General features: G+C 39.6%; 1 long non-coding RNA gene across 8 annotated transcripts in view; it reads left to right on the forward strand.

Annotated features, from left to right (window-relative positions):
• Positions 1 to 621: 621 nt before the first annotated feature.
• The window catches only part of LOC138761951 (uncharacterized), a 70772-nt gene continuing 43683 nt past the window's right edge, over positions 622 to 27710 (forward strand). For 2 of the 8 annotated variants that reach the window (XR_011356649.1, XR_011356650.1), the window contains exons 1-2: positions 627 to 902; positions 1288 to 1369. This is a non-coding gene — a long non-coding RNA (uncharacterized lncRNA). Of the gene's footprint in view, positions 903 to 1287; positions 1370 to 6211; positions 9890 to 22965; positions 23249 to 27710 lie in introns of those variants that run through there. The other 6 variants (XR_011356645.1, XR_011356648.1, XR_011356644.1 and 3 more) reach the window with 5 other exon arrangements.

Raw genomic sequence — 27710 nt, forward strand, 5'->3', positions numbered from 1 at the left:
ACTCCGTTCAGGCTTTAAATAGCCTATTAAAGGAGCTGAATGTCATTTATTTTAAAATATGCAACTAAAAATGTCAACCTTTACTGAGTAATTTGCTTTTAAAATATTGTGAATTAGCATAATAACAACAGTCCACTGGTCAGATGTAAGTTCAAGACTTGGGGTAGTCTTACTGTGAGTATAGCTCAAAACCTACATTTTAGGTGGAAATTCAGGCGGTCGTGTTATGGGTCATCTTATACACTGGCATGTATGGTAATTCTAAATGGGAATGTTTCTGCTTCTACTTTGATATAATTTTCAGATTGGACTGAAGAAAATTAAAGTTTCTAAAATTCTCATTAAAGTTAATTGCATGCAGAATAGAAGTGAATATCAAATGAAATGAAATCAAATCAAATGTGAGCATTTGTAAATACTGTACTTATCATGATTATTAGTTCCTGTAGTTCTCCACAATGTTTTATATTGGTATTGATGATAAGAGGGACTGGCTGATATCCACTTATGAGAATAAAACTTCTACTTCTTCCTTTGTCTTTAAATATCTGAAGTAATAAGGCATTAAAGTTCACTGTTAAACAAAAGCTCATGAATCTTTTCATTTATGGAGTCCTTTCAGTTCTGGAAATTAAGACTGAATTATGATGGACCATGGACTGACCTTTTGGACTGTGGACTGTCATCATAAAGGATAGAATTCTGCTGGGTCGAACTGAGCAGATGGAGAGAGAGAATGGAACATTCAGAATGGCAGTTGGTGCAGCAGAACTGCAGCAATTCGAGCAGCGGAGACCAACCAGGAGAGCTGTGTGAAGGGCATATGCCTCAGAAGATAATGGTTACAAACCACAAATTGAGAACCAAGGGAAGTCATCTCAGGAGGCCTTGGAAAAGGATATGTAAGCTTACGGCAATTCCACATATGAAGTTTCTCTCTCCAACGTTCAATACGTCATCCTTTTGTTATTCAGTTGGGGAAAATGAAGTTGGACATTGAGCTTTGGGATTGAATTCTGTCGACTGTGTTTTTTGTACTGACTTTCTTGATTCACTGATCGGGGTGGGGGGGTGCGGGTTGAGGAATTTTTTCTCTTTTTGATTATTATTTTGGTCTGGGTTATTTTTTACATGCACACTGTCTATGAAGATATGATATCTATATTTGTTATAGGATACTATAGTGGGGTCAATTGGGTTAAGATGTTATATTGTTAATAGTCATTAATAAATTTAGAGTTAAAATTTAACCCTTTTCAATTGCATCTTTTGTTGCTGCTGGTTGAGGCGACAACATACTGGGGGTCTCGTTGGTGATCCAACAGATTGAAACGTAACAGAATCCAAACCTGACTGAGACAGATGGCATGTAAGTTTTCTTTATTTCATATATGCTGCTTCTAAGACAAATGATTATAGTAAATTTTAATCCAGTCCCCAAGGGACTGATGCATGGAGAACAAAACGGACTTAATTTTGAACTAATTAACACTAACCTGCCAATCATTGCTGGGGAAAGGAAAAGAAAGATAGATAAGTCACTGGAAATATGATGCTGGTGCAGTCAAGAGCAGTTTTATATTTGTACTAAGTCATAGGATACTTGATATTACCTTGAACAGACTCATTTTTGAACCCCTGCATGGCATACTGGGATTTCCTGTCTGTATCCCATTGCAGCAACGTAATTTAAAATCATACCAGAATATATACATTAACAAATAACGTCAGATCGAAATACAGATGAGGATAGTTATGACATGACATCACATGATTTATTGAGAACCATTTATAACTAAATGGCAGGAGATTTCAGCCCTTTAGCATACCAATATTAAGTAATTAAAATCAATGCCACCAAAAAGTTTTCACTCATTCTTTCTTTAAAGGAATTATTGTTTTTTTTTACAAATTTTTATTTGTGCAAATTTCAATAAGAGGGTTAAATGGTCTCCAATTTAAACTCTGTATTTCTGTGTTGGCTTTGTGAGTGACTTTAATTCATTCATTGGATATGAGCATTATGCCAGGCCAGTTATTTCTCATCCTTAAGTAAGCTGATTCTGAGGGTCATTAACAGGGGATCACCTTGGTAGGTCTGAAGTCGTACTTCAGCCAGACTAAGTAAGGACTGGTGATTTCCCTCCTTGCATGGCATGGGTGAATTTATAAGAATGGGTTTTTTAAATTGTATTAGTGAGATTAATTTATTTGTATTCCAAATTTTCATTTAATTGATCAGATCACAGATCCTTAGCTGCCTTGCTAGGATTTGAACTCATGCCTTTGGTTTAACTATCCGGTGACTTGCTCCTATTCCATCCCTTACACAGAGATTGCTTGTAAAAGAGCTTATGCCCAGTATTTGGGATTGAGTATCTCGTGTACCCTCCTATGAACGCTATGAGATATGTTGAGTTCCTCCAGCATTTCTGTGTTTTTACTGCAATCACAGCATCTGCAGACTTTCACATTTCTCTCTACTCAGTGTCAAACAGCTAATACATGTGTATGGCTCTAGCACCAATCAACCACCTCCTTTTACAGAGATTTAGATACATTTTAATGATACCTCAGCACTCCACAAAGAGTCATTATAAAGTGCATTGAAAAGCTGGTCATTGTCCAAATTAACTACAGCCTCCCAGACTGTCTCAAGGAACTACAAATTTCCTTTCTTCGCAACAGGTTCATGGTTGACACTATCTCTCTTAGATTGCATGTAGCCCGCAGACGCTTGGATAGCAAGTACACTTTATGTCAGACTCCTATTTATTGACTACAGATCCACCTTAACCACTATAGTCCCAAACAACTCCATCTCCAAAGTACAAGACATTCCACCCCCTCAGCAACTGGACACTCGACTTTCTGTGAGGATTGATGATAACAAAACCTCCTCCATGACCATCCTTAACACTGATGCCTCACTGGACTGTTATCTCTGCATTGCACAATTTGTTTACATTTCTTTATTTGTTTACATGTGAACATTGAGTACAGTTTTTAATGCACTACCAATAAGTGGTAATTCTGCCTCGCCAGCAGGAAAAAGAATCTCAGGGTTGTATGTGATGTTATGTAGTCATGTGTGTATTCTGACAATAAATCTGAAATCTGAATCTTAAGTCTGATGGTGGAGGGGTAGCAACAGTTCCTGAACCTAGTGGTACATCTTGTGGCACTTATATCTCTTTCTTGATGTCAGAAGTGAAAACAGACCATGTTCTGGGTGGTGTGGACCCTTGATAATTGCTGCTGCTCTCTGCAACAGTGTTCCACATAGATTTTCTGGATAGTGGAAAGAGTTTTGCCTGTGATGTACTGGGTTGTGTCTACTATCTTTCGACTCAGACGTATTGGTGCCCACATACCAGGTTGTGTTGCAGCTGGTCAGCAAACTTTTCACTGCAGATCTGTAGAAGTTTGCCAATGCTTTCAATGTCATATTGAACCTCAGCAAACTCCTGAGGATGTAGAGGTGCTGACATGCTTTGTTGATGATAACATTAGTATATTAGGTCCAGGAAAGGTCCTCCAAGTCACTTCAAGTACTCACCTTCTCTGATCCCCCAATGATCACTGGATCATACACCTCTGCTTTTCCCTTCCTAAAATCTACAATCAGCTCCTTGGCTTTGGTGACATTGAATAAGTGGTTGTTGTTAGTACACCATTCAGCCAAGTTTTCAATCTCACTCATGTATGCTAATATAGGATAGGTGGACTTGTGTGGATGGAGCATTTGGGTCAGTGTAGGCATTTGGAATGAAGAGCCTAGTTCTATGCTCTATGACTCTATCTTTAGGACTACCTGCAGTAGTTAAGAATTGGCTGACTGTCTGAATCACATGCAAAACAAAGTTTTTCTTACTGCATTTTGCTACACTTGATAATAAGCAATGCAGTTCAATTATCCCAGCCAACTTTCTCTTGAATCATTAATAAACAAAGTGGGTATTTCACTCATTGCCATGACAGAGCTTTTCCCATCTGGGAAATGTGGTTCACCGAACCTAGTGTGTTTATTTGCAACCTGCTCAGGTAAAAGCAAGTCACTTTTCTTTCACTATGAATACAATTGCACAAAATAATTTCTGTAAAGTAACTGCAATATATGTAGACTGCTTCCAATATCTTTGAAGTGAACATATTACCTGTGTATTTCTCATTATTAGAATGGCATGCGATCACCCATTTCAACTGAGTGTATTCCAAATATATAATTCTAAAACATTCAACTGCACATCCACATGCAATGCCTGACAGCAGGTATCATTATATCATCAGGAATGGCAGGCATTATTTATCCAAATAATGTAATATAATGCAACAGGCTGATTATAGTAGACAAAAATGAAAAAAAAACTACCTCATTCATGACTGGCATTTTGAAAAGTCAGCAAAATGTTGCGGGATGAAGCTACGTTTATTGCCTTAACCATTTACATTGCTTACACCATCAGGAGTCTTGTACAATCATATGTTCCCTTTGAACTCACTTGAAAAATGTTAGCTAGGATTTAGTTTACTGATTGGACCCCGGTGGGAGAACAAGTATCTCAATGATTCTGCCCTTCTTATGTTTACTTTAAAATACAATTCTGTCAGGTTGACAGGCAGGCCAGAGAAGAATCTTGGCTCATAAACAAAGGCAGATGTATTTGGGGAGGAAGGTAGTGTGTGAGATGTTTTGTGCCAAGATGTGGTGGGGGAGGATTACAGGGAACAGTCCTACTGGGAGGTGGTCATAGGACAGCATATGGTAGTTTAGGGGGGGGGGGGGGGGTAATTATGCACATGGGGAGAAGGCAATTGTACTGGCTTTCTCTCCTTTATTCCATCAGTCCAGATGCAGGATCTTGTTTCAAAAAATCAATTGACTCACCCCACCCCCTCCCACCCCACCCCCCTTCTCCCATCAATTCTGCCTGACCCGTTACGGCTCCTTTTAAATCCAGGTTTATTCAAGATTTAAGAACATAATTCCTGTGAATAAAAATAGTGCAAATAAAACAAAAACAAGCATCTTTTTATAATATTTAATTAATTAACTATATAAGTCCAAAAGACCATAAGACATAGGAACAGAAATAGGCTATCTAGCCTATCAAGTCTACCCCGCCAGTTAGTCATGAGCTGATCCATTTCCCTACTCAGCCTCACTGCCTGGCCTTCTCCCCTTAACCTTTGATGCTCTGGCTAATCAAGAACCTATCAATCTCTGTCTTAAATACATGCAATGACCTGGCCTCCACAACCACTTCTGGCAACAAATTCCACAGATTAACTGCACTTTCTCTGAAGAAATTCCTATGCATTTCTTGTCCGAGACTCTCCCACCGTGGGAAACAACCTTTCTACATCTACTCTGTCCACACCATTTATCATTCAAAATGTTTCATTGAGATTCCCTCCCATCCCCCCATTCTCCTAAATTCCAATAATACAGGCCAAGAGCAGTCAAAACCTCCTCGTACAATGGTCCTTTCATTTCCGCTATCATCTTTGTGAACCTCCTCTGAGGTTATGGGCAATTATCTGTCCTTATCCAGCAATTGTTACGATAGGGTGTAAGCAGGTTTGATTATTCTCCTACTTCACATTTTTTTAAAAAAACCTCTGAAATGTTTCCAATGCATTTGCTTTTGGAAGCTAAGATTCAACCCAAAAATTTAGTTCACGAACATTTAAAAAACACAGTCTTATCTGCTGGGAGCTGTCGGCTTTCGGTACTGCACCGTGAAAATTATATTTTGCCCAACAAATAGAAAAAAAATGTTCAGGCATGAGTTTTACCCAAGTAAGGGAAAAGAGAGAGATTACGCAAAGGCTCCTGCTACAATTGCTAAGCCTTAGACTGGTCCAGATGCTTTGAATTATCAGCCAGTCGGATATCCCACTGAAGCACAGTCAGAAGGTTAGAGCCAAGAACCTGTTCAACCAGGCAAAAAGTGTTCCTATGGCAACTACTATCTATGATTCTTGCTTTTAAAAATATAGCTATGTACACAAGATTTTAGATTAAATAATTCAATTTAGTAATCTGTAAAATCACTCACATATTTGAAATGTTGCAATTACATTTCCAAAGTGAAAATGTTATCTCAGACAAAAAGATGTGTTTAATGATTCTTGTGACTCTTTTACCTTTCTTCTTGCATCACAAGAGAACTTAAACTTGCCTTTTCTTGTTGCCCATGTAAAACAGGATAGATACGCACACTGACATTGCCTGAAGAAGTATCACTGGTTCATAACATGCTCTCTTCTCCATAGCCCAGGAGGACAAAGATAACTTTTTTAAAATTTCCTGTCAAATTGACTGAGGTCAACGAAAAGGAGATTATTTCTTTGCTGGCATCGTGGGCTACTTTCCATATTTTGGGAATCAGTTCCTGGAGAATGCACACTTCATTGATGAAATTCACCTTCTCAACACCAACCTTTGATTGACTGATGTAAATGTTATTTGAAGAGGAAGAACTCAGACATGGTCTAAAATTCATGATTAATTGGATGGCTGATTTCGAGATCTGGATAATTGACAAAGGCACTAGAGAGATGCCATCAACCCGCCTCTGTAAAATTCCACAAATTAAATGGAAGGATATATAAAGCAATGTCAGTGCTCCCTCTTGAGCCAACGCATCGAGAACTGAGACCCTAGTTACAGTGAAGTAACTTCATTAGGTAGGGCTGCTTTTAGCATCCCTGAAAACATGTTCCTGAACCTGATGGTTTATTCTGCATTATGTCAGGAGATTACCAGACAGACAGAGGGAATGATTTGAGAATGCACTCAAAGTTTCCAACATCTCCACTGACTCCTGGAAGTCTCTTGTGCAGGTAAATTCATATAGGAGAAGCCATATTTAAGGTGGTATTGAGAACATGAATACCATGCATTGGACGTACATATAAACCTTTTATAAACAGTAAACAAAGTGAAACACCTCAAAAATTCTTAATCTTCCTCATCAACCACTTTCTGTTCCATCTGGAGTATGATTTTTGTAATGGACCATCTTGTTTGCAGGTGTTCATAAACCAGGTTGGATGCCATTGAAGGACTTCCATTTCAAAAAATCTTGTTTTTTTATCTTCGATCTACCTTTTTTCACAAGCCACCCGTTTGTAACTTATCACCCTTCTTGACCTCTCAGCTCTATAAAATGGCCATCCTCTCCCAACCACTTTGCACCATTGCTCATATGAGTTGTACTGTCTTTACTTCACTCTGCTCCAAACAGTGATGCAAGAACTAAGAATATTTACTGATAACCCTTCTTTCCATCTCTGCCTTCACTGAAATCTCCTCAGGTTCTATTTTTTACCTCTTCTTGTTTCTCATCAAAATACTTTGCATCTGTAATATTTCTCTGGAGCATAACACCAGGCTTCACATGTCACTCCACTCTAAGCTGCTATCAGTTTGTTTGACATTATTTCTCCATGTGCCAGTCTGGTTTCTCAGCAGTCACTGAGGAGAAGAGGAGACACTCACCTACTCACAATGTAAAGATCTCTGGCACTGACAAGAAGACAAGGTAACCATGAGGAAAAGTTGGGACAAACTAGGTTTGTTCTTCAGAGTAAAGAACCCTCCTGTGAATCAATGATCAAAATAAGATGGAATTTCAAAGTGAAAATCTTACATGCAATTACAAAATTAGTCAAAGTTAACTCTGAATATACATTAGAATTTAATGGAGATGAAATGGAAGACATCTGGGTATATAATTCATAATTCTTCATGAAGATATATTCCACAGAGAAACATTGATTTATTTCTTTGAGCAGGCAATGAACAGGGTTGATAAAAAGGAAGCAATTGATCTCATGCGTTTGGATTTTCTGTGCAAAGAAAGAACTGTTAGCACTGGAGTAACACATTGGCAGGAACCAAAACTTTGCTAACAAAAAAAGAAGAGATGGGATAATTTTTCTTCAATGTACAGTGCGGTTACAGGCTCTTGCGGCCCACTGCCTGTGCCCCCCCAAATACACCAGTTAACCGACCAATCCAGTATGTTTTTGAGGGGTGGGGGGAAACTAGAGTATCTAGAGGAAACCCACGCAGGAAAGAACATACAAACTCCATAAAGATTTCAGATTCAGATTTATTGTCAGAGTACATACATTACATCACATACAACCCTGGGATTCATTTTCCTGTGGGTGAGGAGTAATTACCACTCATTGGCAGTGCAAAAAGACTCTGCAGCATATACATATAAACAGATAATGAACATAAACAAACTGACTGTTCAATACAGAGAGAGAAAAAATAAAATGCAAAAGTAAAATCCTTAAATCAGTCCCTGATTGAATTTATTGTTGAGGAGTCTGAAGGTGGAGGGATAGCAGCTGTTCCTGAACCTGGTGGTGCGAGTCTTGTGGTGCCTATACCTCCTTCCTGATGGTAGCAGCGAGAACAGAGTGGGTGCTGCGTGGTGTAGATCCTTGATGATTGCTGCTGCTCTCTGACAGCAGTGTTTGCCATAGATGTTCTCGCTGGTGGTGAGGGTTTTGCCTGTGATGTCCTGGGAGACAGCGCCGGATTTGAACCTGGGTCACTAGTGTTGTAATAGCATTGCGCTAACTGCTACACTAACTGTGTCACCCAAATTAGGTCACTAATTAGGCAAATGTAAATAATAATATTGTGCAGTGATCAGCACTGAATTAAACAAAACAGCTGAATGCACTATAACTTAATTTGATGAAGCAAAAATAAATGGGACAGAGTAACACTCCCCAACTTTACAGTCTTTTCATAGATCTGTATTCCACCAAAAATGTCACCCATTCCACCCCTCGCCCCCCCCCCCCCCCATCCTTTACTGCAACCCCTTCCATTGTACTACCATCAGTGGATACATTTCCAGCTGTTACATCTAAACTTACTCTTTTCATTTCTCTCTTTAAAATTTGTCCAGCCCAAGCCCATAGTCATCAACCTGAAAACTTGTCATTTTCACCACTGACTAGTTATATTCCCATGGACAGGATGGAATATTTTCCAAATGAAAGGCACTAAATTAAATGTCAAATGATACAGTTGCTGATCTACACCATCTACAAATTTGCAGTCATCAGCAGAATCAAAGATGGCAATGAAGAAGAGGACAGGAGTGATATAGATCACCTGACTGAGTGGTGTCACAACAGCAACTTTCCACTCAACATTAACAAAACTAAGGAACTGATTATGGATTTTAGGAAGGGGGATATCAGGAGAACACAAAGCAGTCTTCATCGAGAGGACAGCAATGGATAGTCTTAAGAGTTTCAAATTCCTGGATGTTAGCATCTCCAAGGATCTGTCCTGGGGCATCCATCTCAATGCAATCATGAAGAAAACTTGCCAGAGGCTATACTTTATGAGGAGTTTGAGGAGATATAGTATATGACCAAAGACTCTTGCAAATTTCTACAGGTGCACAGCATTCTGACTGGAATGGTGGTGCTAATGCATGGGAGAGGAAAAGACTTACAGAGAGTTCTGAAATTGGCCAGCACCATCATGGGCATTAGTCTTCACTTCATGAAGGACATCTACAAGAGACAGTGTCTCAAGTGACCAGCCTCTATCGTCAAGGACACGCACCACCCAGGCCATACCTTCTTCTCAGTGCTACCATCAGGAAGGAGGTATAGGAGCCTGATGATGAGCACTCAAATGGAACAAAAACAGCTTCCCTCCCAATGCCATCAGATTTATGAATGGACAATGAACCACCGACATGACCTCACTTTCTCTTCTTTTGCACTAATTTAATGTTTTTAATGTAATTTATAAAAATTTTGCACCTGTGATGCTGCCACAAAACAATACATTTTGTGACGTTCATGACAATAAATTATGTTTCTGATTCTGATATAATGCAAACTTATATTCCTTCTTTCAGTCAAAGATGGTTGCTACCAAAATACCCATGAATGAACCAAAGAGCTGTCTCTGATCATGAACCACTTTGGCATCCCTCCACATTAGTAGCTGTAGATTACGTGTGCCCAGATGGTTATCAAAATTAAAACAACAGTGACTAGGTCAATTAATTACACATGATTCTAATTTATTAGAAATGTGATTTGCTGGCCTTCAAATTTCTTTTTATGTCAAGCACATTCACTATGAGTTTTTAACCTCCCTTTCAAAAACATTCAGGAAGGAACATGAAAACAGAACTTCACATTATTAGTTCTGATTCCTCAGGACGAACCTTAACATAGAACTTCATATAGTATATTGGAGTAAAAAAGTTTAGGCAAAGTTAGAGATCAAAAAACCCAATCAGCTCAACGTGCATGAATCCAGATACAGTAAAACCCCTGGTATCTGGTACTTATATAACCATAATGCAATTACAGCACAGAAACAGGCCAGTTCAGCCCTTCTAGTCTATGGTGAACATCTTCTCCCATCTAGTCTCATTGACCTGCAACCAGCCCATAACCTTCCATACCTCTCTTATCCACATACCTATCCAACTTTTCCTTAAATATTAAAATTGAGCCCACATCTACCATTTTGGCTAGAAGCTCATTCCGCACTCCCACCAGCCTCTGAGTGAAGAAATTCCTCCTCTTTTTTCCCCTAAACTTTTCCCCTTCAATCTCAATCCATGTCCCCTTGAATCTCCCCCAATTCTCAATGGAAAAAAAACCCTATCCACATTTACTCTCTCTGTCCCCCTCATCATTTTAAATACCTCTATCAAATCACCCCTCAATCTTCTATGCCTGTTTAACCTTTCCCTTTAACTCAAACCCTGAAACCTAGGTGACTTTCTTGTACATCTTCTCTCTGCACTCTCTCTATTTTGTTGATATCCTTCCTATAATTCAGCAACCAAAACTGCACACAATACTCTGAATGTAGGCTGACCAATGTCTTATACAACTTCAACATGACATCCCAACTTCTGTACTCAAAACTCTGATTTATGAAGGTCAACATATCAAAAGCTTTCTTCACCACCCTATCTACATGTGACTCCACTTTCAGGGAATTATGTACCAGAATTCCTAAATCCCTTTGTTCTACTGCACTCCTTAGTTGTCTACCGTTTAACATGTATGATCTATGCTGATTAGTCCTGCCAAAATATAGCACCTCACACTTATCAGTATTAAAACTCCACCTGCCATCTTTCAGCCCACTCTTCTAACCAGCCTATATTCCACTGCAAGTTTTGAAAACCTTTTTAACTGCCCACACCCCCACCAATCTTAGTATCATCTACATACTTACTAATCCAATTTCTCACCTTATCATTCAGATCATTAATATATAAGACAAACCACAATGGACTCAGCAGCAATCCCTGAAGAACTCCACTAGTCACCGGCCTCCAGTTTGACAAACAATTTTCTAGCACTTCTCTCTAGCATCTCCCATCCAAACATCATTGAATCCATTTCACTACTTCAACATTAATAACTAATGATTGAAACTTCCTAACTAACCTCTTATGTTCCTTACTAAAGTCCATATAGACAACATCCACAGCCTTCCCCTCATCAACCTTCTTAGTAACTTCCTCAAAAAACTTTATAAGATTTGTTAAACATGATCTACCATGCACAAAACCGTGTTGACTACTCCTAATCAACCCCTATTTTTTCCAAATAATTGTATATACCATCTCTACGAACACTCTCCATTAATGCTGCTGACGTCAGACTCACAGGCCTATAATTACCAGGTTTACTTTTAGAGAATTTTTAAAACAGTGGAACAACAAGAACTACTTGCCAATTCTCCGGCACCTTCCATGCGGCTAATGACATTTTAAATATTTCTGTCAGAGCCCCCACTATTTGAACACTAACCTTCCTCAAGGTCCTAGGGAATAGCTTGACAGAACCAAGAGATTTATCCACTTTAAAATAGCTAGTACTATCTCCTCATTAATCTGTATATTTTCCATGGCTTCACTACCACTTTTCCTTACATCACCTGACTCAATATTCCTTTCCTTAGTGAATACTGAAGAAAAAAGGTTATTTAAAGTTCCTCCCATCTTTTCTGACTCCTCACATAACCTACCCCTCTAATCCTCAAGGGGCCCAATTTTATCCTTCACTATTTTTTTTACTTTTAATGTACCAGAGGAAAACCCTTTGGATTTATTTTTTTACCTTGCTTGCCCAAGCAGCCTCATATCTCCTTTTAGCCTTTCTAATTTTTTACTCACACCCCTTATATTCCTCAACCATCTCATCTATTCCCTGCTGTCTATACCTGTTGTACACATCCCTCTTCCTCCAAACCAAATTCCCAATATCCCTTGAACACCAAGCTCCCTATATTTCCTAACCTTTCCTTTAATCCTCAAAGACATACTGACTGTACTCTCAAATTTCCATTTGAATATCCTCCATTTATCTGTTGCATCCTTTCCAGAAAATAAATTAACCCAATCCACACCTTCTAAATCCTTTTGCATCTCCTTCCAATCAAGAATCTCAACATGAGGCCCAGCCCTATCTGTCTCCATAATTATCCTAAAATTAATAGTATTATGATCACTAGACCCAAAGTGTTCCCTGGCACAAACCTTAGTCTCCTGACCTATCTCATTCCCTCAAAGGAGATCCAATACTGCCCCCTCTCTAGTCAGTTCTTCTATGTATTGATTTAGAAAACTTTTCTAAACACATTTGACAAACTCCAACCCATCCAGACCTTTTACAGTATGGGCATCCCAGTCAATATGTGGAAAGTTAAAATCTCCTACAATCATCATCTTATGTTTACTACACATATATGCTATCTCCTTACAAACCTGAGGGATTGGTAGATGCCAGATATGTGTATTTTGTGGTTGCTTGAGGTTGTGTGTTGCATAATCGGCAAACTAACAGCGAGGCACGCCAATTTTAAACTTCTGTATTTTTTACTCTTTTATTTTCAGCAATTGTAAGTATCCCCACAAAATCTTTTAGGGTTTTCCCCAAACTGAAGCCCTGAATGAACAATGAAATCCAGAACCTGCTGAAGGCCAGATCACAGGCATTTAAATCTGGAGATCCAGATCAATACAGAAGGAGCAGGTACGACCTGCAAAAAGTTATCTCCCGGACGAAATGGAGATTCTGGATGAAAATGGAAACAACAAGGGACACCTGACAGCTGTGGTAAATCCAAAATGCCATAAGCTGCTACAAAGCCAAATCTGATGGAGTAGCAGATGCCAAAGCTTTACTCCCAGAGGAACTTAATGCCTTCTATGCCCTATTTGATAACAGTAACAGCAAAGAACCATCCTCTGCACCCCCACGTCCCTTGATGATTCAATGCTGTCCGTATCTGCGGATGACGTGCATGTTGTCTTCAGGAGTGTGAATCTGAGGAAAGCATCTGACCTGGACAAAGTATTAAAGATCTGTGTTGGCCTACTGTTTGAAACAGGTGGATACCATACCCGCTGGGGTAAGATATTAACAATACCAATCATATCGGTGCCGAAGAAGAGTGTAGTCACCTACCTTAATGACCAGTAGCACTTATATCAACAGTGATGAAGTGTTTTGAAAGGCTGATGTTGAAACATATCAGCACCTGTCTGAGCAGTGACATGGATGTGTTTGAGTTAGTTTATTGTAGCAACTGGTCTACAGCCGATGACATGTCGCTGGGTCTACACACAGCACTGGAAAACCAGGACAGTAAGAATCCATAATGATGCTCTTTATCAACTTTTCTTCTTTGGCTTGGCTTCGCGGACGAAGATTTATGGAGAGGGTAAATGTCCACGTCAGCTGCAGGCTCGTTTGTGGCTGACAAGTCCGAAGCCGGACAGGCAGACACGGTTGCAGCGGTTGCAGGGGAAAATTGGTTGGTTGGGGTTGGGTGTTGGGTTTTTCCTCCTTTGTCTTTTGTCAGTGAGGTGGGCTCTGCGGTCTTCTTCAAAGGAGGTTGCTGCCCACCGAACTGTGAGGCACCAAGATGTACGGTTTGAGGTGATATCAGCCCACTGGCAGTGGTCAATGTGGCAGGCACCAAGAGATTTCTTTAGGCAGTCCTTGTACCTCTTCTTTGGTGCACCTCTGTCACGGTGGCCAGTGGAAAGCTCGCCATATAACACGATCTTGGGAAGGCGATGGTCCTCCATTCTGGAGATGTGACCCACCCAGCGCAGCTGGATCTTCAGCAGCGTGGACTACACTTTGGCATTTAATGCCATCATCCCCTCAAAACTGATCAGCAAACTCTAAGACTTGGGACTCAACACCCCACTGTGTAATTGGATCATGGATTTCCTCACCTCAGTGAGGATTGTTAAGAACGTCTCCTCCACAATTTCCATCAGTACCAGAGAACCACAGGGCTGCGTTCTTAGCCCCCTGCTCTACTCACTTTACACCTACAGCTATGTATACCATCTACAAAGTTGCCGATGATTCCACAGTTGTGGGTAGTATAAAGAAAGGTAATGAGTCAGCATATAGGAGGGAGATTGAAAACTTGGGTGAATGGGGCACCAGCCACAACCTTGTACTCAATGTCACCAAAATGAAGGAGCTGATTCTTGACTTCAGCAAAGGAAAGCCAGAGGTAGACAATCCAGTGATCATTGATGAATTAGAGGTGGAGAGGGTGAGCAAATTTAAGCTTTTTGGAGTCTCTAGCCCCTTTTCCACTGACACCCTGTCCCAGGAATTAACTGGGAATTTACTGGGACAGGGTCTAGTGAAAAAGGAACATTGTCCAAATGCTGGCATCAATTATCTAATTTCACGCTGGGAATTAACAACCTTTACCCCTACTCATATCCCCAGTTTTTGCTGACACCAGCGTGCTGATAAAACCAGTGGAAAAGGGGCAGCAGGAAGTCACCTGTTTCCAGTTGAAGGTAGGACATTCTGATCCCCAGGGATACATATGTTCAGTGGAAAAGCAGTCACTGTCCCAGTTAAGGGTGGTCCAGTGGAAACAGCACAAAGGGCTTCCCATCCTACGACAGTGCACAGCCAATTAACTGGGATGCCGGTGGGAAAAGGGCTTCTATTTCGGAGGATCTTTCCTGGACCCAACACACTAATGGTATGATGTAGAAAGCATGTCAGCACTCTACTTCCTCAGGAATTTGTTGATGTTTGGTGACAGGATGCATCACAGTCTGATATGGAGACACCAATATATCTGAGTGTAAAACCTTGCAAAAGGTAGTGGACACAGTCTAGGACATCACAGGCAAAACCCTCCCCTCTATCAAGAACATCTTCAGGGAACATTGCCATCAGAGAGCAGCAGCAATCGAAGGTCCCCACCATCCATCATGTGCTTTGTTCTCATTGCTACTATCAGGAAGGAGGTAGAGGTGCCACAAGACTTGCACCACTAGGCTCAGGAGCAGCTGCTACTCCTCTCCATCAGACTCTTCAACAACAAACTCAATCAGGAACTCACTTAAGGACTCTTGTCCATTTTATTGTTTTTTTTTCCTCTGTATTGAAACTCAATTTGTTTACATGAATTATCTGTTTACAGTTCTTTATTTGTTTATATGCATACACTGTGTGGTCTTTTGGGACTACCAATAAGTGGTAATTCTGCCTCGCCTACAGAAAAATGAATCTCAGGGTTATATGTGATGCCATGTATGTACTCTGTCAAGAAATCTGAAATCTGTTTTTGCCAGTTGTTTGAGGCTGCCAGTTGCTTGAATTCTGGATTAAAGGGGTTTTAATGTATTCTGTTCGTAATGCTTCATATCGCAAAGTGGAGAATGAGGCAAACAAGAATCTCTCTCGTCCAACATGCACCAATCTTTAACTTCAATGGCTCAAATAATGTATGATTTCTGTTTTGTTGAAACATTCATTTTACAGAATGTGGGTACCATGAGCAAAGCTAGCTAGGTCAGCATATATTTTTGTTTGCTATTTACAGGTTAGGAGCTTTTTAAATTCTTTACTTTTGAAGCTCCCCGAAGACCTAGAACCTAATATGATAGGGATGATTTATAATTTTCAACCTAATTATAAAGGTGGTATCTGATCTTTACGAATTACATCTAAATTCTTGGGATTAATCCCTGGACAGAATTTTTTTTAAAAACTGTGAGAACAAGATTTTCTACAGCCATTTTCCAAAACTACATGGAATTCTATTCTGAAATGAGTGCATTAATTCCCTCTTTGTACTAGAACTAGACAGTCATTATTATAATTTAAGGCAGTACACAAGACCCACTAGTCCAAGGTTCAATTGGCTAAATTCTATTATAATATCTCTTCTAAATGTTATAAATGTATTACTGAAGAAGGTACACTGTTCCATATCGTTTGGTTGTTTTTCTCTTTCTAATTTTTGGGAAGGGGTATTTCGTGCCTTATCTTTAATTCTTAATATTAATTTGACTCCAAATCCTTTTATTGCTCTCTTTTGAATGAATAGGCCATCTGGCTTAATTCTGACTGCTTCACAATCCCACATCATTGCCTCACCTCCTTTATTGCAAGAATGGCCATTTTAATGAGATGGAAAGATGCTGTCCCTCCCAGTCTTAATCAATGGTTGTCCGACGTGATGGTAATTAAGAAAAATTTAGATGTTCCATGAATTAAATGAATCTTAACTTTGTTTCTTTTTGGGGTTCTATTCTTAATTATTTTCAAAATTGGTAAATTTAACTAGTTTTTGATTTTTGAACCTAATGTTTACTTTTTTTTACTATTAGTAGTGGACGGTTTGTTTTAGTCAGCAGCCTCTGATCGGAGAGGTGTGGTGATACAAGTATATGCACATATGACTGTCAAAGGGTAGCTGGCCTGTCCCCCACTGGTGACTTGCTCCCTGGTAATTCCTCCCCTTGTGACCCTGGAATAAAGGTCGAAACTTGGAATCGGGCCAGCTACAAGTCTAAAGCATAATAAAGTCTATTGTTCCTCACTCTACGGCTTTGGAGTCATTGATAGAACGTATCAATTTATTATACTTTAAGTCTTCCACACAGGATGGACAAGCTTTTATGACCTGAAAAGCTAAACCTTGACCCATAACTGCTCGGAACCCCAGAGCTGTTCAAGCAGTGGATCAAGTGCTTCACAGACTTCCTGAAAGCTTCTGAGGTCCTCATGGACTCTGACGAGAAGAAACTCAAGCTACTGCAAGCGAGGATCGGCCGCTGTGTGTATGTGTTGATCAGAGGCTGCATGACTTACCCTGCTGCCACGACCAAGCTCTGCAACCTCTACAGACTATGCATAAATGAAGTCTACTCATCGTACCTCCTGGCCTTGAGAAAACAGCAACCTGGTGAGTCTCCGCACAATTTATTTTGGGCCCTGGATGATCTTGGGCAAGAATGTAGGGGCAATATCCCTGCCCCAGTATCAACAGACCAGTATATGGAAGAGCTGATCCAGGATGCCTGTGTGGCTGGTATGAGGTCCGACTACATCTGCCAGCAACTGCTAGAGGAAGACAGGATGCTGTTGCAGAGGCCTCCAACTCACTAAGACTCTAGATTCAGCCCACAGCCATGCTGAATTTATCGCTGCCAGCAACGGGCCCTCTACGCAGACACAGCCATTTTTGGACACTACATTACCGACCACTTCTGTACAGGGCCCTGACCCCACCACCGCCAAAGCCACAGCCAAGCACATGAAGTGATACTTCTGTGGCCAACAGAAGCACCCCAGTGATGCTGCCCGGCAAGAGAAGCCACCTGCCTGGGATGTGGAAAGAAAGGTCAATATGAGAGAGTATATATATAAAAAAAAAGAGAGAGAGTATATAAGTCAAAGCCTTCCCTGCCAAGCAACGCCACATGCATCCCTGGGGGAATGGACAGGTAGAGAGAGAAAACGCCACAGTTTGGAAAGCTATCCTCATGGGTCTCAAATCCAAGGGTCTGGTGGTGTCCCATTGGCAGGAAGTCCTGCTGGAAGCACTCCATGTCATCTGATCTCTGCTGTGCACCACTACTAATACATGAACACATGTTTTCCTTCCTCACGAAAGTGACGAATGGAACCACACTACCACTCTGGCTCTCATCCCCGGGACCCATCCTCCTGCGGAAACATGCGAGGGGTCATAAACCTGACCCATTGGTCAAAGAGGTGCAACTCCTGCACGCAAACCCTCAGTATGCCTACGTGGTGTACCCAGATGGCCATGAGGACACCTTCCCCGTCCAGGACATGGGACATGCTGCAGACCCCTGCCCTCTCTTCACCCTCTTCAACCCAGGTCCTACCTACATCCATACTGCTTCTGTCAAGTACTCGGTGCAGGTCAATGACTCACCCTCACCCACCATGCCACACACTCTGGACCTTGCTCTAGCTACTCCGACCACCACGACTACCCCCACATAGAGCCAAGCCCTACCTCCTACAGAGCCAGCCCTCCTTCCCCAGCCTCAAGACACATGACCAGCAATGGAGCCAACCATTTTACCACCAGTGGAACTGGTCACAGAAGCAAATGAGACGATCTGACCGACCGAGCCTCTAGGATTTTTAACCCAGCGGGGTTTTGTCTTAAAAGAGGGGGTGAATGTGGTGATATATATGGCTGTCAATGGGTAGCTGGCCCATCCCCCACTGGTGACTTGCTCCCTGGAAGCTCCTCCCCTTGTGACCCTGGAAATAAGGTCAACCTCCCTCTCTCTGTCCTCAGTCAAGCACATGAAATCGGGCCAGCTACAAGTCTAAAGTGTAATAAAGCCTATGGCTCCTCCCTCTACTGCTTTGGAGTCATTGATAGAGTGTATCAGGAGGGGATTTAATTATGTCATTAGTATAGAGGTTTTATTTTTATCTTTCTTTTTAATAAAGCATAGGTCTCAGTATTATTTGCATTGCTACATGAGATTTGTTAATATTTTATTTTATTATTATGTACCTATGGAACATTCATTTGATAAAATCTATAAAAATATTGAAAAAGAAGCATATATTGCCAATCTCAAATTGGGAATGGAGGATTTTCTTGAATCAGTAAAGTTCTCTTGTGAAGGTACTCTGATATTGCTGTTGGGTTGGAATTTAGACAGTGCAATGAAGTCCTGCAATACATTATCAAATCAGGAGAACTTACAGGCAGTGGTGTTCTGACGTATCTGCTTTCTGTCAACTTCTTGGTAGAAGATTTGGAAAATCTCTTTTTGCTTATATTTAGGTTTATGTAACAAATGTAGTTTTGAAGGCAAGAATGTCTTATCCCTAACCATGGAATTTTGCCAGTTAAGAAAACAGAACCAGATGTAGGTCAAAAGTGATTGGCAAAATTATTTTGTGAAGCCTGAACCACAGACTAAGAGAAAGCAAACATAAAAGAAACCTTCACAGCAGCTGGAGTCTTGCACAATCATGCAAACTCTTCAGATCCAAGTCTTTGAGATTGGCCTCTCTCAATCATCAGTTCTGATTCCTCAGTATGATCCTTAAACTGATTTCTTATTGAGCTGCTTTGAACCAAAAAAATCTTTAACATGTCCTATCTCCCATATTTTTATATCATGGCTTCATGTTTCAATCAAATTCAAAGAGAAATTAATTCTGGTAGGATGCAAAACTGGATGCTAATTAATTCTTAACTCTATTATTCTACCACACAAAATCATTTTCATCCCCAACAAAAACATACATTTGTTTTAAGACCAGACGATACATCTGCATTCATTTCTCACCAGGACAACAATGGTATAAGCATTTTATGCCCAATTTATATTCAGTAAGGCAAAATAATCTATCATTGTCCTGTCTGATTTTCTAATATTTAAATATTATAATATTTAAATATTTAAATTGCATCAGGTTTTCATAAATTTGGAATTAAATTGAATAATCAAAAAGTTACAGCATTATATTGAGGCTTCTAAAACTCTGAGAGGAACTGTCAAGATCATTGCTGTAACCTCTAGCTGGATATCTTATAGCACAGGTCCATGGTTTGGGGTTTGGGGTTTGGGGTTATAGAACAAGGATTTAGAAGAATTTCTTTGGGCAGAGAGAAGCTGCTATTTCATGCGGATACTTAGTCAATGAGCACTTGCAAAGTTGAGCTGATTTGTGATTTTGAGGGCTTGGAAATCCAGAAAACTTGGATTTAGTTATCTTACTGAATGTCAGACAAGGTCAAGGGGTCATAATGCTTACTCCTACGTCCATATCTTGTTATTTAAGTAAAAGAAAAAATGCAACATTCATAGAACAAATGTTTAGTAAAGGGAGCATGTGAGACATGTAAGGCTTTGATGATAACACTTCAGAAGCCACAATATTTTGCTGTTCAATTATAAGGAGGAATCTTTTGCAGCACCACTCAGACACTTAGAATGTTAAAAAAAAATCTCACAGGTCAGTGATTTGTAGTCACCTTTGTAATGTTGGACACATAAAAGCCAATTAATGCACAGAATAATCATCCAGATAGGAGATAATAATCTGATATTCCAGATTGGATCACTTTACCTGGAATCACAGTCTGTGATTTGCACTGCATTTACTTGGTGATGGCATGGAGGTGCAAACTCATTGGTTTGGAACATATTGAGTTTCAGCAATCTGGTAGCAGGGACTCCACAGGTGTAGCAAGGAAGCCTCATCTTCTAAACACTTAGCTGGTCATGATATCCCGACACTTCGTTTTGACAGTAGGTCTGATTAATTTTTTAATAATTTTTCAGACATTTATAAAGAATAAAATTTAACTCAACATTTTTCTAAATTGAAATTATTTTACCCAAACAAAATAAGTAAATTCCCCCTTTACGTCTTAATCCATTGAAAATCAACAATGTTTTAATTGAATTGCTTATTGTCCTCTGCACCAAAATAGTGAAAATTTTATTTTGCATATTATCGAGGCAAGTCAAACAATACTTTAAAAAAATGTGCAGAGCACAGAGATACAGACAAAAAATCCAATTGAACGTGTACATGGACAGCATCATTGTGCAACGGAGAGGTTTGTTTAATGATCTGGTAACAGTGAGGAAGAAACTGTCCTTGAATCTGGTCGTGCAGTTTTCAAACTCACCAATGGGAAGTTCTCTTACCTCCTTTAAAGAGTGCCAAGAGATTTTCTTTTTCATTCACACGTGGGAGTTTTAATGTTTGAGATTTGCAATCTCAAAAGAAGTGTAATTTAATGAATGCATCAGTTTCAAAAATGAATAGAAGCTCATTATATGGGCAGCAATAAACCAGCTTATTACGTTTGATCTCTTAGCATCGTATTAATTTTTTTAAATTTTAATTAAATTAGAAAGACCCATCAAACTATGGAAATAGCCCATCTATTTTTAGTTTATGCAATGGTACATTTCAGTCACATTTGAGTTTTGATGAGAGCCCTGTGTACACATCAGGAACACAGAAAACTTTAAAGTTGTATAACTGAATTCTGTGAATCTTATGTTTTGTAGCACAAATCACAACAACTGGTGCTTTCAAAAATCTACTTCATTTGTATGCTACAGAAAATAAAACTCATCCAAATGAAGAACAACTGTTAACCTTTTAGACCTTGAATTAATTCTGCCACTCCATTTTTGGATACCATGTCAGGAACATTCTATTCATATTTAAATCTGCATATAACAAAAAATAATATGATATCTATTTTGCCTGAAGTTGTCATCTATCATGAGAATGGCATTTATCAGACTACATCAACATTTACTTCACATAAAGACTTTGAGTGATAGGAAATAGATAAACTTGCTTCACTAAAAACTGCAAAAGGAATTGTACCTCATGTAGTGTTCTCCACATTCTGCCACCTTTATCAGCTTGTTAAAAAATGAAGCAGTAAGATTGTGAGAGATGGTACATCAGCCCCATGTTGAAATTTTCTGGTAGGTGAAATAAGGTGCTTGACCAACTGGAATCCGGAATATTGATACCTTGCAGCTGTGTGTCAACCCAAACAAAAACAAAGTGAGAGTCAAAGTTGTGATACCAATTAAATGCAGCTATGAAGAGAAATACCATGTAATCAGAATATATATGAGTCCCCATATACTGACACAGCTAGGAGTGAGCTCATAGTTTGCAGTATTAATGCAGTGGGTAGAAATAATTGTCAGCTTCCAGACCTTAGCATTATGATCTAGGTAAATGGAAACCAGTCAAAGTAAAAATTATTTCAAGATCCAACTGTTCTTCTTTTCCTATCAAAATGTTCTCACCAGAAGTTCACTTTTTCCCTCGTTTTGATCCTTTAACATATTTAGTATTGATGGATTTTAAATTTATTATGCATAGGATGGGGGAGGGAGAAGAATGGGGGAAATCTTTGGTTCATATAAATAAATACATTGGAATATCAGCCATTGTTTGTGTTCACCTCAATATTTACATGATAGTCAATGGAATTGAGTGTGCAGAAAAGAATGCAAGTGACTTTTCACTGAGCACAACTGTCCCTAGGCATATTTCACTTTCCATCAACATGCTTTTTTGAATAATAGTGATTGGTCAACAGTACAAGATTTCTTCTGTGGAATAAAAAGATAAATTAGTACAATAGAAATACTACATACACTACAAGAGATCTTCCCTGATGGGCAACCAAGTATAAAATGAAATCACCATATAGTGTAGACCTGCCATTTTCAACCTTTTTTTGGCTATCGGCCCCTTAGGACCCTGCTCAAAGCTTATGAGCCCCCTTCTCTGTGAAGCCGTCAAGTTTAGTTGGTTTCTTCTGTACTTCTCTCTTGCCGACTACATAAAAAAATATTTAGGATTTCACTCTGTGGCCCCCAGGGGTCTTTGAGAATACCTTCTCCTCTTTGTATAGCTCATCATAATCTTCATATTTTAATTTTCAATTGAAAAATCGCTCCTTCATTTAGAATTATATTGCTTCTTTTAGTGCTTGAGTTAATAGTCATAATTTTTTTTACCAAGCAAAGAGAATTGGTCTTAATCACCAAATCGTTGAGAATGTTATCTCTTAACTTTCATTAATTAATTCAATTTCAGACAAAATTTGTCATGACACCTGGAAGAGCAATCATCATCCATAACGTTGTCATCACCATGATGACAACCCTTCGGATATTTATGTAGCACCCTTACGAAAAGACGAACATCCTTACGGTTTTACATCCTCAAACAGTTTCACAACTGACAGAATGGGAGCGGAGAGGCGTCATTTTAAAGAACGAGTATGACATTACTGGCAAAGTTCTAAAATCTAAAAATTGCCTTGGGGTGTATCTGGTTACCAGAACCATTAATAAAACAGCCCACAGTAATAATTTAATTATTCATTTCTGCCTAAACCCCATTTCTGAATTTTTACATAGAACTGAACAGCCATACTAATGACTATTGGGACTATATGAATATGTATGTCCATAAGCAGTGAAATACCAAGATGAGTTTTATGAAAGGTAAGATCAGAGCAATCTGATAATTCTGAATACATTTAAATAACATTAGGCATTTTACATTTTAATTAGTTACTCCATGAGAAAGACTCAATGATTCATTTGGATAATAATAGGCCATGTATTCATACAGTAGATTGAACAACGCAAAGAGCTAAGGTTATGTACACATGCTTCCTGCTTCCATTACTTTCCACAGAAAGTTGCTTACAAGGTCATAAAATGTTAAATTAAATTTATATTTTATTTCACAAATGTCTCTGAATAAATTGTTATAATTATTGTTTAATCAGTTACGGCACTTACAATAAAATTACAACAGCGCATGCTTTCTCACTGAATGTAATATAATCTGAATTGTGTTGCCTACACACGCTATATTCGCTTGAAAACAGTTGCCTCCTTCATTACTCTCTCTGCTACAGATTGTTGTTGGCAAAATGACATTCCATTACTCATATGGATCATTCCCTGAGACAAATCTTTTGAGAAAGTAAGTGGCATAATTCCTTTTCACCTGAAGTATTGCACAAAAACTCTAAGTTTATGCCTCTTACTTCAGAACACTGATTTCATTGTTTGCACAAGATATAACAGTACATGCACCCACTTTCAACAATTCCAATAGCTCAAAGGACTAATCTTTTCTGTTTGGGAACTGAACAATGAATGCTTCCAGAGAAATTGTGCTTTTGATGGGAATTTGGAGACGTGCACCAAATTGTTTAGTGACAGCATTAGAATGAAACTCATTCCAAAATATATCAGCAGATTAACTGCTGCATTTGTGATTCTTTTTAAATTTACTTTCACTATTAACTCATCTTGAATCAAAAGTGCAAAAGTTAAGGAGTCAAGCTCTAAATGTCCCATTTTGGGGGAGAACCTATTTCTCAACTTCATAATACTGGCATCTATTGAAGTGGGGCATGAACTCTAAAACAAACCATTCAGTTTGCAAATTGAATTTGTATTAACCAATAGACTGTTAGCTGGTTGAAGAAAATTCCAATCACCACTGCTTTGCTTTAACCTACACATCTCTCACCAATAATTCTACACCCCATCTGCTCCAGACCCACAAAAGTCATTGCCTAATCCATTTCAAAGGAAATCTCCAATTTTGAGGTTAAATGTGGTGTTATAGCAAATATTGCATTAAGTCAGTGTGAATCTTAATTGCCATTTACATGCACCTCTCCACATGCAATGTAAGATGTCATTTAAAGTTGCACACAGTTGAAGGGATTTACAATTTGCATTTTGAGTGTAAACTTGACTCAACTGCTTTATAAAGAAACCCCTCTGATTTTATTTTTTATTGATTTTTTTTCTTTGCCTTGGCTTCGCGGATAAAGATTTATGAAGGGGTATGTCCACGTCTGCTGCAGGCTCGTTGGTGACTGACAAGTCCGATGCGGGACAGGCAGGCACGGTTGCAGCGGTTGCAAGGGAAAATTGGTTGGTTGGGGTTGAGTGTTGGGTTTTTCCTCCTTTGTCTTTTGTCAGTGAGGTGGGCTCTGCGGTCTTCTTCAAAGGAGGTTGCTGCCCGCCGAACTGTGAGGCGCCAAGATGCACGGTTGGAGGCGAGATCAGCCCACTGGCAGTGGTCCATGTGCTAGGCACCAAGAGATTTCTTTAAGCAGTCCTTGTACCTCTTCTTTGGTGCACCTCTCTCGGTGGCCAGTGGAGAGCTCGCCATAGAACACGATCTTGGGAAAGCGATGGTCCTCCATTCTGGAGACGTGACCCACCCAGCGCAGTTGGGTCTTCAGCAGCGTGGATTCGATGCTTGCGGACTCTGCCAGTGAACAGAATATCACCAAATGCACCAAATCAAACAGAGTTCAATTGATTTGGAATAACCAGGCATTGCAGGAATGAAGCAAGAAACTCACTAAAATATTTTCTTCTCGTCACAAATATGTTTTAAATCAACAGGCATCCAAAAATCATGCAATTTCCAAGCGGTGAGCCAACTTTACATGAGCTAAGTAAGGGAATATTTATGACTTGATATCCACCATTCTTTCACTTGCATCTCCCTAGCAGTCTCTCTTGACTTAAGTGCTTACAAATGTATAATCATGTTTTCCAAATTGGCACATATTGACATCTACTATACTTCAGATGCATCACATTTCCTGGCAGTGATAACTCCAAGAATGAAAGATTTCAATGCAATTTTGGCATCATTTGTTAATTGAAATAAAATGATTTTACAATATCACAGCAGATTGGGAAAATTTGGCAGCTCACTGAAAAAGAAGCAGTTTGCAGTTAACGAATTAGTTACAGTTTTTAGTGTCCATGCAACATTTCTCCAGGGTTGTTGAAAGTAACCTCCAGGAGGTCTGTTATTAGTTCCTGCAGACTGTATCTTGGAGGGTTGGCACCATTCTTAATGTGCTTCATTTTCACTGTTGTTGTACAATCTGTACTTAAAAACTGATGTGGAGACTCCCACAAGAGCCCAGTAATTAAATAAACAAATATACATATCCAAAACAGCAGACATGGGTCAAACATACCTTAGGATAGAAATCTGCCTTTTGATAAATTTGAAATAGGAGCAATGGAAAAAAACATTGTTGATGTACAGAGCAAAAGTATTATTAGAATTAGCCACACTAATAATTTTCAAACAAACTCTTGATGGAAGATGTATTCATGTAGAATAACAATTAAACCAACCTTGTTGAATAGCAGAGCAGGTTTGATGGGCCAAATGCCCTTCTGTTTTTATTTCTTAGCTTCTTATGTCTATTTACCCACTTTCTCTCATATTCATTATTATCTCTATTAACAAAATTTCAGATTTAAAATTAGTTCAAGTTCAAGTTTATTATCTTCAAATTATACAAGTACAACCTGATGAAACAGCGGTCTCCAGTGCTCAGTGTAAAAACACGCAAATACACAAACCAACATAACACACATACCAAAAAGTGATACTATTGAATAAATAGTATGAGCAGTTCATTCAGTTTTTCAGGAGACTCACTGCCCGTGAGAAGAAGGTGTTTCTCAGCTGTCGCTCTGATATTCTTGTTTCTCTTTCCCGACAGGAGTATTGAAAGGTGCAGTATGCAGGGTGGTGGAGGTCTTCAACATTTTTGCACATCCTCTTCAGACAATGATCCTAGTAGACCATGTCGATAGGAGTCAGAGTGACCCCAGTCATCACTCTGCCACTATTTTGGACCTCCGATCCAATTATTTACAGCAGCCGTATCACACAATGATGCAGCTGGCCTGGATGCTCTCGATAGAGCTCACGTAGAAAGTTGACAGGATGTTGGCTGGAAGCTTTGACTGCCTCAGTCATCTCAGAAAGTGCAGTCGCTGTTGTGCCTTCCTGACAAATGAGATGTTGTGTGCCCAGGATAGGTTATTTGGACAAACATGGTGCTCTCTACTCCATCCACTACCGAGTTATTATTGTACAATGGAGGGTGGAATTCATGGTTCTCCTGAGGTCCACAATCATCTCCTTTGCCATGTCATTATTGAGGCTCAAGTTGTTATTCTCACAGCTTGTTACAATTTTTTTCCACTGCTTCTCTGCAGTATGTCTCATTGTTGTAGCCAACTACTGTGGTGTCATCTACAAACGATGATACTGTTGGAGCCAGATCTGGTATTGCATGTGAGGGTCAGTAGCCTGAAAAGGAGTGGGCTGAGCATCCAGCCGTGAGGTGCTCCAGTGCTTAGCATAATGGTGGTTGACATTCTCCTGTTGACATGGACAGACTGTGGTCTTTCCGTGGGAATCCATTTACAGGGAGGCGTGTTGAGTCTCTGCGAGGACAGCTTCTCCACCAGCCTATGGGTAATGATCATATTAAATATGGAGCTGAAGTCGATGAACATGTGCAACATCTCCTGATAGGTCAGAAAGAATAGAGGGACAAAGCTATAACATCATCAATGGAATAGTTTCATCTATAGGTGAACTGAAATGGGTTCAGCATCTCTGGGAGGTGCCCTTTAATGCATTACATCACAGATGTTCAAAGCATTTCATAATGGTGGAAGTCAGTGCCACAGTCAGCCTGTTACTATTGCCCTCTTTGGTACCGGGATAATGGTGGCTGTCTTGAAACTCGCGGTGACGATGGATTGCTGCAGTGAAGATTGAAAATGTTTGTAAGAACCTCCATCAGTTGTTCTGCGCAAACATTCAGTACCTGACCAGGTAGGTTGTTTGGTCCCGCTGCCTTGTGTGGGTTTACCTTGAAAAGAGTTCTCCTCACCTCGTCTGCGGCTAGGCTGAGGTGACAATTATCAATTGGCAACTGCAAAGTCCAAATTTCTACCTTCCTCTGTGTGCTG

The sequence above is a fragment of the Narcine bancroftii genome, chromosome 4 (assembly GCF_036971445.1).
Source record: "Narcine bancroftii isolate sNarBan1 chromosome 4, sNarBan1.hap1, whole genome shotgun sequence".
NCBI classification, from domain to species: domain Eukaryota; kingdom Metazoa; phylum Chordata; class Chondrichthyes; order Torpediniformes; family Narcinidae; genus Narcine; species Narcine bancroftii.